General features: G+C 46.0%; 1 protein-coding gene across 1 annotated transcript in view; it reads left to right on the top strand.

Annotated features, from left to right (window-relative positions):
* HACD2 (3-hydroxyacyl-CoA dehydratase 2) overlaps positions 1–12501 on the top strand; it is a 30185-nt gene that overhangs the window by 2402 nt on the left and 15282 nt on the right. The gene's annotated exons all lie outside the window — the stretch shown is intronic.

Below are 12501 nucleotides of genomic sequence, written 5' to 3'. Positions count from 1 at the left end.
TGATCACTGGAGAGGGGAGATAAGTATGTATGGGGGGGGGGAGGGGGAGATAAGTATGTATAGATGATTGTATGGGGGGAGGGGGAGATAAGTATGTATAGATGATTGTATGGGGGGGGGGGAGATAAGTATGTATAGATGATTGTATGGGGGGGGGGAGATAAGTATGTATAGATGATTGTATGGGGGGGAGGGGGAGATAAGTATGTATAGATGATTGTATGGGGGTGGGAGATAAGTATGTATAGATGATTGTATGGGGGGAGGGGGAGATAAGTATGTATAGATGATTGTATGGGGGGGGGAGATAAGTATGTATAGATGATTGTATGGGGGGGGAGATAAGTATGTATAGATGATTGTATGGGGGGGAGGAGATAAGTATGTATAGATGATTGTATGGGGGGGGGGAGATAAGTATGTATAGATGATTGTATGGGGGGGGAGGGGAGATAAGTATGTATAGATGATTGTATGGGGGGGGAGATAAGTATGTATAGATGATTGTATGGGGGGAGGGGGAGATAAGTATGTATAGATGATTGTATGGGGGGGGAGATAAGTATGTATAGATGATTGTTATGGGGGGGGGAGATAAGTATGTATAGATGATTGTATGGGGGTGGGGAGATAAGTATGTATAGATGATTGTATGGGGGGGGAGATAAGTATGTATAGATGATTGTATGGGGGGGGAGATAGTATGTATAGATGATTGTATGGGGGGGAGGGGGAGATAAGTATGTATAGATGATTGTATGGGGGGAGGGGGAGATAAGTATGTATAGATGATTGTATGGAGGGGAGAGGGGGAGATAAGTATGTATAGATGATTGTATGGGGGGGGGAGATAAGTATGTATAGATGATTGTATGGGGGGGGAGATAAGTATGTATAGATGATTGTATGGGGGGGGAGGGGGAGATAAGTATGTATAGATGATTGTATGGGGGGGAGGGGAGATAAGTATGTATAGATGATTGTATGGGGGGGAGGGGGAGATAAGTATGTATAGATGATTGTATGGAGTGGGAGGGGGAGATAAGTATGTATAGAGGATTGTATGGGGGGGAGGGGGAGATAAGTATGTATAGATGATTGTATGGGGGGGAGGGGGAGATAAGTATGTATAGAGGATTGTATGGGGGGGGGGAGGGGGAGATAAGTATGTATAGATGATTGTATGGGGGGGAGGGGGAGATTAGTATGTATAGATGATTGTATGGGGGGGAGGGGGAGATAAGTATGTATAGATGATTGTATGGGGGGGGAGATAAGTATGTATAGATGATTGTATGGGGGGGGGAGATAAGTATGTATAGATGATTGTATGGGGGGGAGGGGAGATAAGTATGTATAGAGGATTGTATGGGGGAGGGGGAGATAAGTATGTATAGAGGATTGTATGGGGGAGGGGGAGATAAGTATGTATAGATGATTGTATGGGGGAGGGGGAGATAAGTATGTATAGAGGATTGTATGGGGAGGGGGGATAAGTATGTATAGAGATTCTATGGGGGGGGAGGGGTAGATAAGTATGTATAGATGATTGTATGGGGGGGGGAGGGGGAGATAAGTATGTATAGATGATTCTATGGGGGGGGAGGGAGATAAGTATGTATAGATGATTGTATGGGGGGGAGGGGGAGATAAGTATGTATAGATGATTGTATGGGGGGGAGGGGGAGATAAGTATGTATAGATGATTGTATGGGGGGGAGGGGGGAGATAAGTATGTATAGATGATTGTATGGGGGGGGAGGGGGAGATAAGTATGTATAGATGATTGTATGGGGGGGGAGGGGGAGATAAGTATGTATAGATGATTGTATGGGGGGGAGGGGGAGATAAGTATGTATAGATGATTGTATGGGGGGGGAGATAAGTATGTATAGAGGATTGTATGGGGGGAGGGGGAGATAAGTATGTATAGATGATTGTATGGGGGGGAGGGGAGATAAGTATGTATAGATGATTGTATGGGGGGGAGGGGAGATAAGTATGTATAGAGGATTGTATGGGGGGAGGGGGAGATAAGTATGTATAGATGATTGTATGGAGGGGGGAGGGGGAGATAAGTATGTATAGAGGATTGTATGGGGGGGAGGGGGAGATAAGTATGTATAGAGGATTGTATGGGGGAGGGGGAGATAAGTATGTATAGATGTTGTATGGGGGGGGAGGGGGAGATAAGTATGTATAGAGGATTGTATGGGGGGGGGGGAGATAAGTATGTATAGATGATTGTATGGGGGGGGGGAGATAAGTATGTATAGATGATTGTATGGGGGGGAGATAAGTATGTATAGATGATTGTATGGGGGGGGGGAGATAAGTATGTATAGATGATTGTATGGGGGGGGGAGATAAGTATGTATAGATGATTGTATGGGGGGGGGAGATAAGTATGTATAGATGATTGTATGGGGGGGGGGAGATAAGTATGTATAGATGATTGTATGGGGGGGAGGGGGAGATAAGTATGTATAGATGATTGTATGGGGGGGGGGAGATAAGTATGTATAGATGATTGTATGGGGGGAGGGGGAGATAAGTATGTATAGATGATTGTATGGAGGGGAGAGGGGAGATAAGTATGTATAGATGATTGTATGGGGGGGGGAGATAAGTATGTATAGATGATTGTATGGGGGGGGGAGATAAGTATGTATAGATGATTGTATGGGGGGGAGGGGGAGATAAGTATGTATAGATGATTGTATGGGGGGGAGGGGGAGATAAGTATGTATAGAGGATTGTATGGAGTGGGAGGGGGAGATAAGTATGTATAGATGATTGTATGGGGGGAGGGGGAGATAAGTATGTATAGATGATTGTATGGGGGGGGGGAGATAAGTATGTATAGAGGATTGTATGGGGGGGGGGAGGGGGAGATAAGTATGTATAGATGATTGTATGGGGGGGAGGGGGAGATTAGTATGTATAGATGATTGTATGGGGGGGGAGGGGAGATAAGTATGTATAGATGATTGTATGGGGGGGGGAGATAAGTATGTATAGATGATTGTATGGGGGGGGAGATAAGTATGTATAGATGATTGTATGGGGGGGGGAGATAAGTATGTATAGATGATTGTATGGGGGGGAGGGGGAGATAAGTATGTATAGAGGATTGTATGGGGGAGGGGGAGATAAGTATGTATAGATGATTGTATGGGGGAGGGGGAGATAAGTATGTATAGAGGATTGTATGGGGGAGGGGGAGATAAGTATGTATAGAGGATTGTATGGGGGAGGGGGAGATAAGTATGTATAGAGGATTGTATGGGGGAGGGGAGATAAGTATGTATAGATGATTGTATGGGGGAGGGGGAGATAAAGTATGTATAGAGGATTGTATGGGGGAGGGGGAGATAAGTATGTATAGAGGATTCTATGGGGGGGGAGGGGTAGATAAGTATGTATAGATGATTGTATGGGGGGGAGGAGGGGGAGATAAGTATGTATAGATGATTCTATGGGGGGGGAGGGGAGATAAGTATGTATAGATGATTGTATGGGGGGGGAGGGGGAGATAAGTATGTATAGATGATTGTATGGGGGGGAGGGGGAGATAAGTATGTATAGATGATTGTATGGGGGGGGAGGGGGAGATAAGTATGTATAGATGATTGTATGGGGGGGGAGGGGGAGATAAGTATGTATAGATGATTGTATGGGGGGGAGGGGGAGATAAGTATGTATAGATGATTGTATGGGGGGGGAGATAAGTATGTATAGAGGATTGTATGGGGGGGGAGGGGGAGATAAGTATGTATAGATGATTGTATGGGGGGGAGGGGGAGATAAGTATGTATAGATGATTGTATGGGGGGGAGGGGAGATAAGTATGTATAGAGGATTGTATGGGGGGAGGGGGAGATAAGTATGTATAGATGATTGTATGGAGGGGGGAGGGGGAGATAAGTATGTATAGAGGATTGTATGGGGGGGGAGGGGAGATAAGTATGTATAGAGGATTGTATGGGGGAGGGGGAGATAAGTATGTATAGATGATTGTATGGGGGGGAGGGGGAGATAAGTATGTATAGAGGATTCTATGGGGGGGGAGGGGAGATAAGTATGTATAGATGATTGTATGGGGGGGGGAGGGGAAGATAAGTATGTATAGATGATTGTATGGGGGAGAGGGGGAGATAAGTATGTATAGATGATTCTATGGGGGGGGAGGGGAGATAAGTATGTATAGATGATTCTATGGGGGGGGAGGGGAGATAAGTATGTATAGAGGATTGTATGGGGGGGGAGGGGGAGATAAGTATGTATAGATGATTGTATGGGGGGGGAGGGGGAGATAAGTATGTATAGATGATTGTATGGGGGGGAGGGGGAGATAAGTATGTATAGATGAATGTATGGGGGGGAGGGGGAGATAAGTATGTATAGATGATTGTATGGGGGGGAGGGGGGAGATAAGTATGTATAGATGATTGTATGGGGGGAGGAGGGGGAGATAAGTAATGTATAGAGGATTGTATGGGGGGAGGGGGAGATAAGTATGTATAGATGATTGTATGGGGGGTTGGGGGAGATAAGTATGTATAGATGATTGTATGGGGGGAGGGGGAGATAAGTATGTATGGGGGGGGGGGAGATAAGTATGTATAGATGATTGTATGGGGGGGAGATAAGTATGTATAGATGATTGTATGGGGGGGAGGGGGAGATAAGTATGTATAGATGATTGTATGGGGGGGAGGGGGAGATAAGTATGTATAGATGATTGTATGGGGGGGGAGATAAGTATGTATAGAGGATTGTATGGGGGGGGGGGGGAGATAAGTATGTATAGATGATTGTATGGGGGAGGGGGAGATAAGTATGTATAGATGATTGTATGGGGGAGGGGGCGAGAAGTATGTATAGATGATTGTATGGGGGGGAGGGGGAGATAAGTATGTATAGATGATTGTATGGGGGGGAGGGGGGAGGAGAAGTATGTATAGATTGGGGGGGAGGGGGAGATAAGTATGTATAGATGATTGTATGGGGGGAGGGGGCGAGGAAGTATGTATAGATGATTGTATGGGGGGGAGGGGGGAGATAAGTATGTATAGATGATTGTATGGGGGGGGAGGGGGAGATAAGTATGTATAGATGATTGTATGGGGGGAAGGAGGGGGAGATAAGTATGTATAGATGATTGTATGGGGGGGGGGAGGGGGAGATAAGTATGTATAGAGGATTGTATGGGGGGAGGGGGGAGATAAGTATGTATAGATGATTGTATGGGGGGGGGAGATAAGTATGTATAGATGATTGTATGGGGGGGGGAGATAAGTATGTATAGATGATTGTATGGGGGGGGAGATAAGTATGTATAGATGATTGTATGGGGGGGGGAGATAAGTATGTATAGATGATTGTATGGGGGGAGGGGGAGATAAGTATGTATAGAGGATTGTATGGGGGAGGGGGAGATAAGTATGTATAGATGATTGTATGGGGGAGGGGGAGATAAGTATGTATAGAGGATTGTATGGGGAGGGGGAGATAAGTATGTATAGAGGATTCTATGGGGGGGGAGGGGTAGATAAGTATGTATAGATGATTGTATGGGGGGGGGGAGGGGGAGATAAGTATGTATAGATGATTCTATGGGGGGGGAGGGGGGGAGGGGGAGATAAGTATGTATAGATGATTGTATGGGGGGGAGGGGGAGATAAGTATGTATAGATGATTGTATGGGGGGGAGGGGGAGATAAGTATGTATAGATGATTGTATGGGGGGGGAGGGGGGAGATAAGTATGTATAGATGATTGTATGGGGGGGAGGGGGAGATAAGTATGTATAGATGATTGTATGGGGGGGGAGATAAGTATGTATAGAGGATTGTATGGGGGGGAGGGGGAGATAAGTATGTATAGATGATTGTATGGGGGGGAGGGGGAGATAAGTATGTATAGATGATTGTATGGGGGGGAGGGGAGATAAGTATGTATAGATGATTGTATGGGGGGGAGGGGAGATAAGTATGTATAGAGGATTGTATGGGGGGGAGGGGGAGATAAGTATGTATAGATGATTGTATGGAGGGGGGAGGGGGAGATAAGTATGTATAGAGGATTGTATGGGGGGGGAGGGGGAGATAAGTATGTATAGAGGATTGTATGGGGGGAGGGGGAGATAAGTATGTATAGATGATTGTATGGGGGGAGGGGGAGATAAGTATGTATAGATGATTGTATGGGGGGGGGAGGGGGAGATAAGTATGTATAGAGGATTGTATGGGGGAGGGGGAGATAAGTATGTATAGATGATTGTATGGGGGGGAGGGGGAGATAAGTATGTATAGAGGATTCTATGGGGGGGAGGGGGAGATAAGTATGTATAGATGATTGTATGGGGGGGGGGAGGGGAAGATAAGTATGTATAGATGATTGTATGGGGGAGAGGGGGAGATAAGTATGTATAGATGATTCTATGAGGGGGGAGGGGGAGATAAGTATGTATAGATGATTCTATGGGGGGGGAGGGGGAGATAAGTATGTATAGAGGATTGTATGGGGGGGAGGGGGAGATAAGTATGTATAGATGATTGTATGGGGGGGGAGGGGGAGATAAGTATGTATAGATGATTGTATGGGGGGGAGGGGGAGATAAGTATGTATAGATGATTGTATGGGGGGGAGGGGGAGATAAGTATGTATAGATGATTGTATGGGGGGGGAGATAAGTATGTATAGATGATTGTATGGGGGGGGGAGATAAGTATGTATAGATGATTGTATGGGGGGGAGGGGAGATAAGTATGTATAGATGATTGTATGGGGGGGAGGGGGAGATAAGTATGTATAGATGATTGTATGGGGGGAAGGAGGGGGAGATAAGTATGTATAGATGATTGTATGGGGGGTTGGGGGAGATAAGTATGTATAGATGATTGTATGGGGGGAGGGGGAGATAAGTATGTATGGGGGGGGGAGATAAGTATGTATAGATGATTGTATGGGGGGGAGATAAGTATGTATAGAGGATTGTATGGGGGGGGGGGGAGATAAGTATGTATAGATGATTGTATGGGGGGGGAGATAAGTATGTATAGAGGATTGTATGGGGGGGGGGGAGATAAGTATGTATAGATGATTGTATGGGGGGAGGGGGAGATAAGTATGTATAGATGATTGTATGGGGGGGAGGGGGAGATAAGTATGTATAGATGATTGTATGGGGGGAGGGGGCGAGAAGTATGTATAGATGATTGTATGGGGGGGAGGGGGAGATAAGTATGTATAGATGATTGTATGGGGGGAGGGGGCGAGAAGTATGTATAGATGATTGTATGGGGGGGAGGGGGAGATAAGTATGTATAGATGATTGTATGGGGGGGAGGGGGAGATAAGTATGTATAGATGATTGTATGTATGGGGGGGGGGGGAGATAAGTATGTATAGATGATTGTATGGGGGGAAGGAGGGGGAGATAAGTATGTATAGATGATTGTATGGGGGGGGGGAGGGGGAGATAAGTATGTATAGAGGATTGTATGGGGGGAGGGGGAGATAAGTATGTATAGATGATTGTATGGGGGGGGGGGAGATAAGTATGTATAGATGATTGTATGGGGGGGGAGATAAGTATGTATAGATGATTGTATGGGGGGGGGAGATAAGTATGTATAGATGATTGTATGGGGGGGAGGGGGAGATAAGTATGTATAGAGGATTGTATGGGGGAGGGGGAGATAAGTATGTATAGAGGATTGTATGGGGGAGGGGGAGATAAGTATGTATAGAGGATTGTATGGGGGAGGGGGAGATAAGTATGTATAGAGGATTCTATGGGGGGGGAGGGGTAGATAAGTATGTATAGATGATTGTATGGGGGGGGGGAGGGGGAGATAAGTATGTATAGATGATTCTATGGGGGGGGAGGGGAGATAAGTATGTATAGATGATTGTATGGGGGGGAGGGGGAGATAAGTATGTATAGATGATTGTATGGGGGGAGGGGGAGATAAGTATGTATAGATGATTGTATGGGGGGGAGGGGGAGATAAGTATGTATAGATGATTGTATGGGGGGGGAGGGGGAGATAAGTATGTATAGATGATTGTATGGGGGGGGAGGGGGAGATAAGTATGTATAGATGATTGTATGGGGGGGAGGGGGAGATAAGTATGTATAGATGATTGTATGGGGGGGGAGATAAGTATGTATAGAGGATTGTATGGGGGGGAGGGGGAGATAAGTATGTATAGATGATTGTATGGGGGGGAGGGGGAGATAAGTATGTATAGATGATTGTATGGGGGGGAGGGGAGATAAGTATGTATAGAGGATTGTATGGGGGGAGGGGGAGATAAGTATGTATAGATGATTGTATGGAGGGGGGAGGGGGAGATAAGTATGTATAGAGGATTGTATGGGGGGGGAGGGGGAGATAAGTATGTATAGAGGATTGTATGGGGGGGGAGGGGGAGATAAGTATGTATAGAGGATTGTATGGGGGAGGGGGAGATAAGTATGTATAGATGATTGTATGGGGGGGGAGGGGGAGATAAGTATGTATAGAGGATTGTATGGGGGAGGGGGAGATAAGTATGTATAGATGATTGTATGGGGGGGAGGGGGAGATAAGTATGTATAGAGGATTCTATGGGGGGGGAGGGGGAGATAAGTATGTATAGATGATTGTATGGGGGGGGGAGGGGAAGATAAGTATGTATAGATGATTGTATGGGGGAGAGGGGGAGATAAGTATGTATAGATGATTCTATGGGGGGGGAGGGGAGATAAGTATGTATAGAGGATTGTATGGGGGGGAGGGGGAGATAAGTATGTATAGATGATTGTATGGGGGGGGAGGGGGAGATAAGTATGTATAGATGATTGTATGGGGGGGAGGGGGAGATAAGTATGTATAGATGATTGTATGGGGGGGAGGGGGAGATAAGTATGTATAGATGATTGTATGGGGGGGGGAGATAAGTATGTATAGATGATTGTATGGGGGGGAGGGGGAGATAAGTATGTATAGATGATTGTATGGGGGGAAGGAGGGGGAGATAAGTATGTATAGAGGATTGTATGGGGGGAGGGGGAGATAAGTATGTATAGATGATTGTATGGGGGGTTGGGGGAGATAAGTATGTATAGATGATTGTATGGGGGGAGGGGGAGATAAGTATGTATGGGGGGGGAGATAAGTATGTATAGATGATTGTATGGGGGGGAGATAAGTATGTATAGATGATTGTATGGGGGGGAGGGGGAGATAAGTATGTATAGATGATTGTATGGGGGGGAGGGGGAGATAAGTATGTATAGATGATTGTATGGGGGGGAGGGGGAGATAAGTATGTATAGATGATTGTATGGGGGGGGAGATAAGTATGTATAGAGGATTGTATGGGGGGGGGGGGGAGATAAGTATGTATAGATGATTGTATGGGGGGAGGGGGAGATAAGTATGTATAGATGATTGTATGGGGGGGAGGGGGAGATAAGTATGTATAGATGATTGTATGGGGGGGAGGGGGAGATAAGTATGTATAGATGATTGTATGGGGGGGAGGGGGAGATAAGTATGTATAGATGATTGTATGGGGGGGGAGATAAGTATGTATAGAGGATTGTATGGGGGGGGGGGGAGATAAGTATGTATAGATGATTGTATGGGGGGAGGGGGAGATAAGTATGTATAGATGATTGTATGGGGGGAGGGGGCGAGAAGTATGTATAGATGATTGTATGGGGGGGAGGGGGAGATAAGTATGTATAGATGATTGTATGGGGGGGAGGGGGAGATAAGTATGTATAGATGATTGTATGTATGGGGGGGGGGGGGAGATAAGTATGTATAGATGATTGTATGGGGGGAAGGAGGGGGAGATAAGTATGTATAGAGGATTGTATGGGGGGAGGGGGAGATAAGTATGTATAGATGATTGTATGGGGGGTTGGGGGAGATAAGTATGTATAGATGATTGTATGGGGGGGGGAGGGGGAGATAAGTATGTATAGAGGATTGTATGGGGGGAGGGGGAGATAAGTATGTATAGATGATTGTATGGGGGGGAGGGGGAGATAAGTATGTATAGAGTATTGTATGGGGGGAGGGGGAGATAAGTATGTATAGATGATTGTATGGGGGGGGAGATAAGTATGTATAGAGGATTGTATGGGGGGGAGGGGGAGATAAGTATGTATAGATGATTGTATGGGGGGGGAGATAAGTATGTATAGAGGATTGTATGGGGGGGGGGAGGGGGAGATAAGTATGTATAGATGATTGTATGGGGGGGGGAGGGGGAGATAAGTATGTATAGATGATTGTATGGAGGGGAGGGGGAGATAAGTATGTATAGATGATTGTATGGGGGGGAGGGGGAGATAAGTATGTATAGATGATTGTATGGGGGGAGGGGGGCGAGAAGTATGTATAGATGATTGTATGGGGGGGAGGGGGAGATAAGCATGTATAGATGATTCTATGGGGGGGGAGGGGAGATAAGTATGTATAGAGGATTGTATGGGGGGGAGGGGGAGATAAGTATGTATAGATGATTGTATGGGGGGGAGGGGGAGATAAGTATGTATAGATGATTGTATGGGGGGGAGGGGGAGATAAGTATGTATAGATGATTGTATGGGGGGGGGGGGAGATAAGTATGTATAGATGATTGTATGGGGGGGAGGGGGAGATAAGTATGTATAGATGATTGTATGGGGGGGAGGGGGAGATAAGTATGTATATAGGATTGTATGGGGGGGAGATAAGTATGTATAGATGATTGTATGGGGGGAAGGAGGGGGAGATAAGTATGTATAGAGGATTGTATGGGGGGAGGGGGAGATAAGTATGTATAGATGATTGTATGGGGGGGGGAGGGGGAGATAAGTATGTATAGAGGATTGTATGGGGGGAGGGGGAGATAAGTATGTATAGATGATTGTATGGGGGGGGGAGATAAGTATGTATAGATGATTGTATGGAGGGGAGGGGGAGATAAGTATGTATAGAGGATTGTATGGGGGGAGGGGGAGATAAGTATGTATAGATGATTGTATGGGGGGGGGAGATAAGTATGTATAGATGATTGTATGGGGGGGAGGGGGAGATAAGTATGTATAGATGATTGTATGGGGGGAGGGGGAGATAAGTATGTATAGAGGATTGTATGGGGGGAGAGGGGGAGATAAGTATGTATAGATGATTGTATGGGGGGGAGATAAGTATGTATAGATGATTGTATGGGGGGGGGGAGATAAGTATGTATAGAGGATTGTATGGGGGGGGGGGAGATAAGTATGTATAGAGGATTGTATGGGGGGAGAGGGGGAGATAAGTATGTATAGATGATTGTATGGGGGGGAGGGGGAGATAAGTATGTATAGAGGATTGTATGGGGGAGGGGGAGATAAGTATGTATAGAGGATTGTATGGGGGGGGGGAGATAAGTATGTATAGAGGATTGTATGGGGGGGAGAGGGGGAGATAAGTATGTATAGATGATTGTATGGGGGGGAGAGGGGGAGATAAGTATGTATATAGGATTGTATGGGGGGGGAGGGGGAGATAAGTATGTATAGATGATTGTATGGGGGGGAGGGGGAGATAAGTATGTATAGATGATTGTATGGGGGGGAGGGGGAGATAAGTATGTATAGATGATTGTATGGGGGGGGGGGAGATAAGTATGTATAGATGATTGTATGGGGGGGAGGGGGAGATAAGTATGTATAGATGATTGTATGGGGGGGAGGGGGAGATAAGTATGTATATAGGATTGTATGGGGGGGAGATAAGTATGTATAGATGATTGTATGGGGGGAAGGAGGGGGAGATAAGTATGTATAGAGGATTGTATGGGGGGAGGGGGAGATAAGTATGTATAGATGATTGTATGGGGGGGGGGGGAGGGGGAGATAAGTATGTATAGAGGATTGTATGGGGGGAGGGGGAGATAAGTATGTATAGAGGATTGTATGGGGGGGGGGGAGATAAGTATGTATAGATGATTGTATGGAGGGGAGAGGGGGAGATAAGTATGTATAGATGATTGTATGGGGGGGGGGAGATAAGTATGTATAGAGGATTGTATGGGGGGGGGGAGATAAGTATGTATAGAGGATTTTATGGGGGGAGAGGGGGAGATAAGTATGTATAGATGATTGTATGGGGGGGAGGGGGAGATAAGTATGTATAGAGGATTGTATGGGGGAGGGGGAGATAAGTATGTATAGAGGATTGTATGGGGGGGGGGGAGATAAGTATGTATAGAGGATTGTATGGGGGGGAGAGGGGGAGATAAGTATGTATAGATGATTGTATGGGGGGGAGAGGGGGAGATAAGTATGTATATAGGATTGTATGGGGGGGAGGGGGAGATAAGTATGTATAGATGATTGTATGTATGGGGGGGAGGGGGAGATAAGTATGTATAGATGATTGTATGGGGGGAAGGAGGGGGAGATAAGTATGTATAGATGATTGTATGGGGGGGAGGGGGAGATAAGTATGTATAGATGATTGT

This window comes from Pelophylax lessonae, assembly GCF_965119305.1.
Source record: "Pelophylax lessonae genome assembly, chromosome: 6".
Lineage (NCBI taxonomy): Eukaryota > Metazoa > Chordata > Amphibia > Anura > Ranidae > Pelophylax > Pelophylax lessonae.
This window is presented reverse-complemented; position numbering and strand designations above follow the sequence as displayed.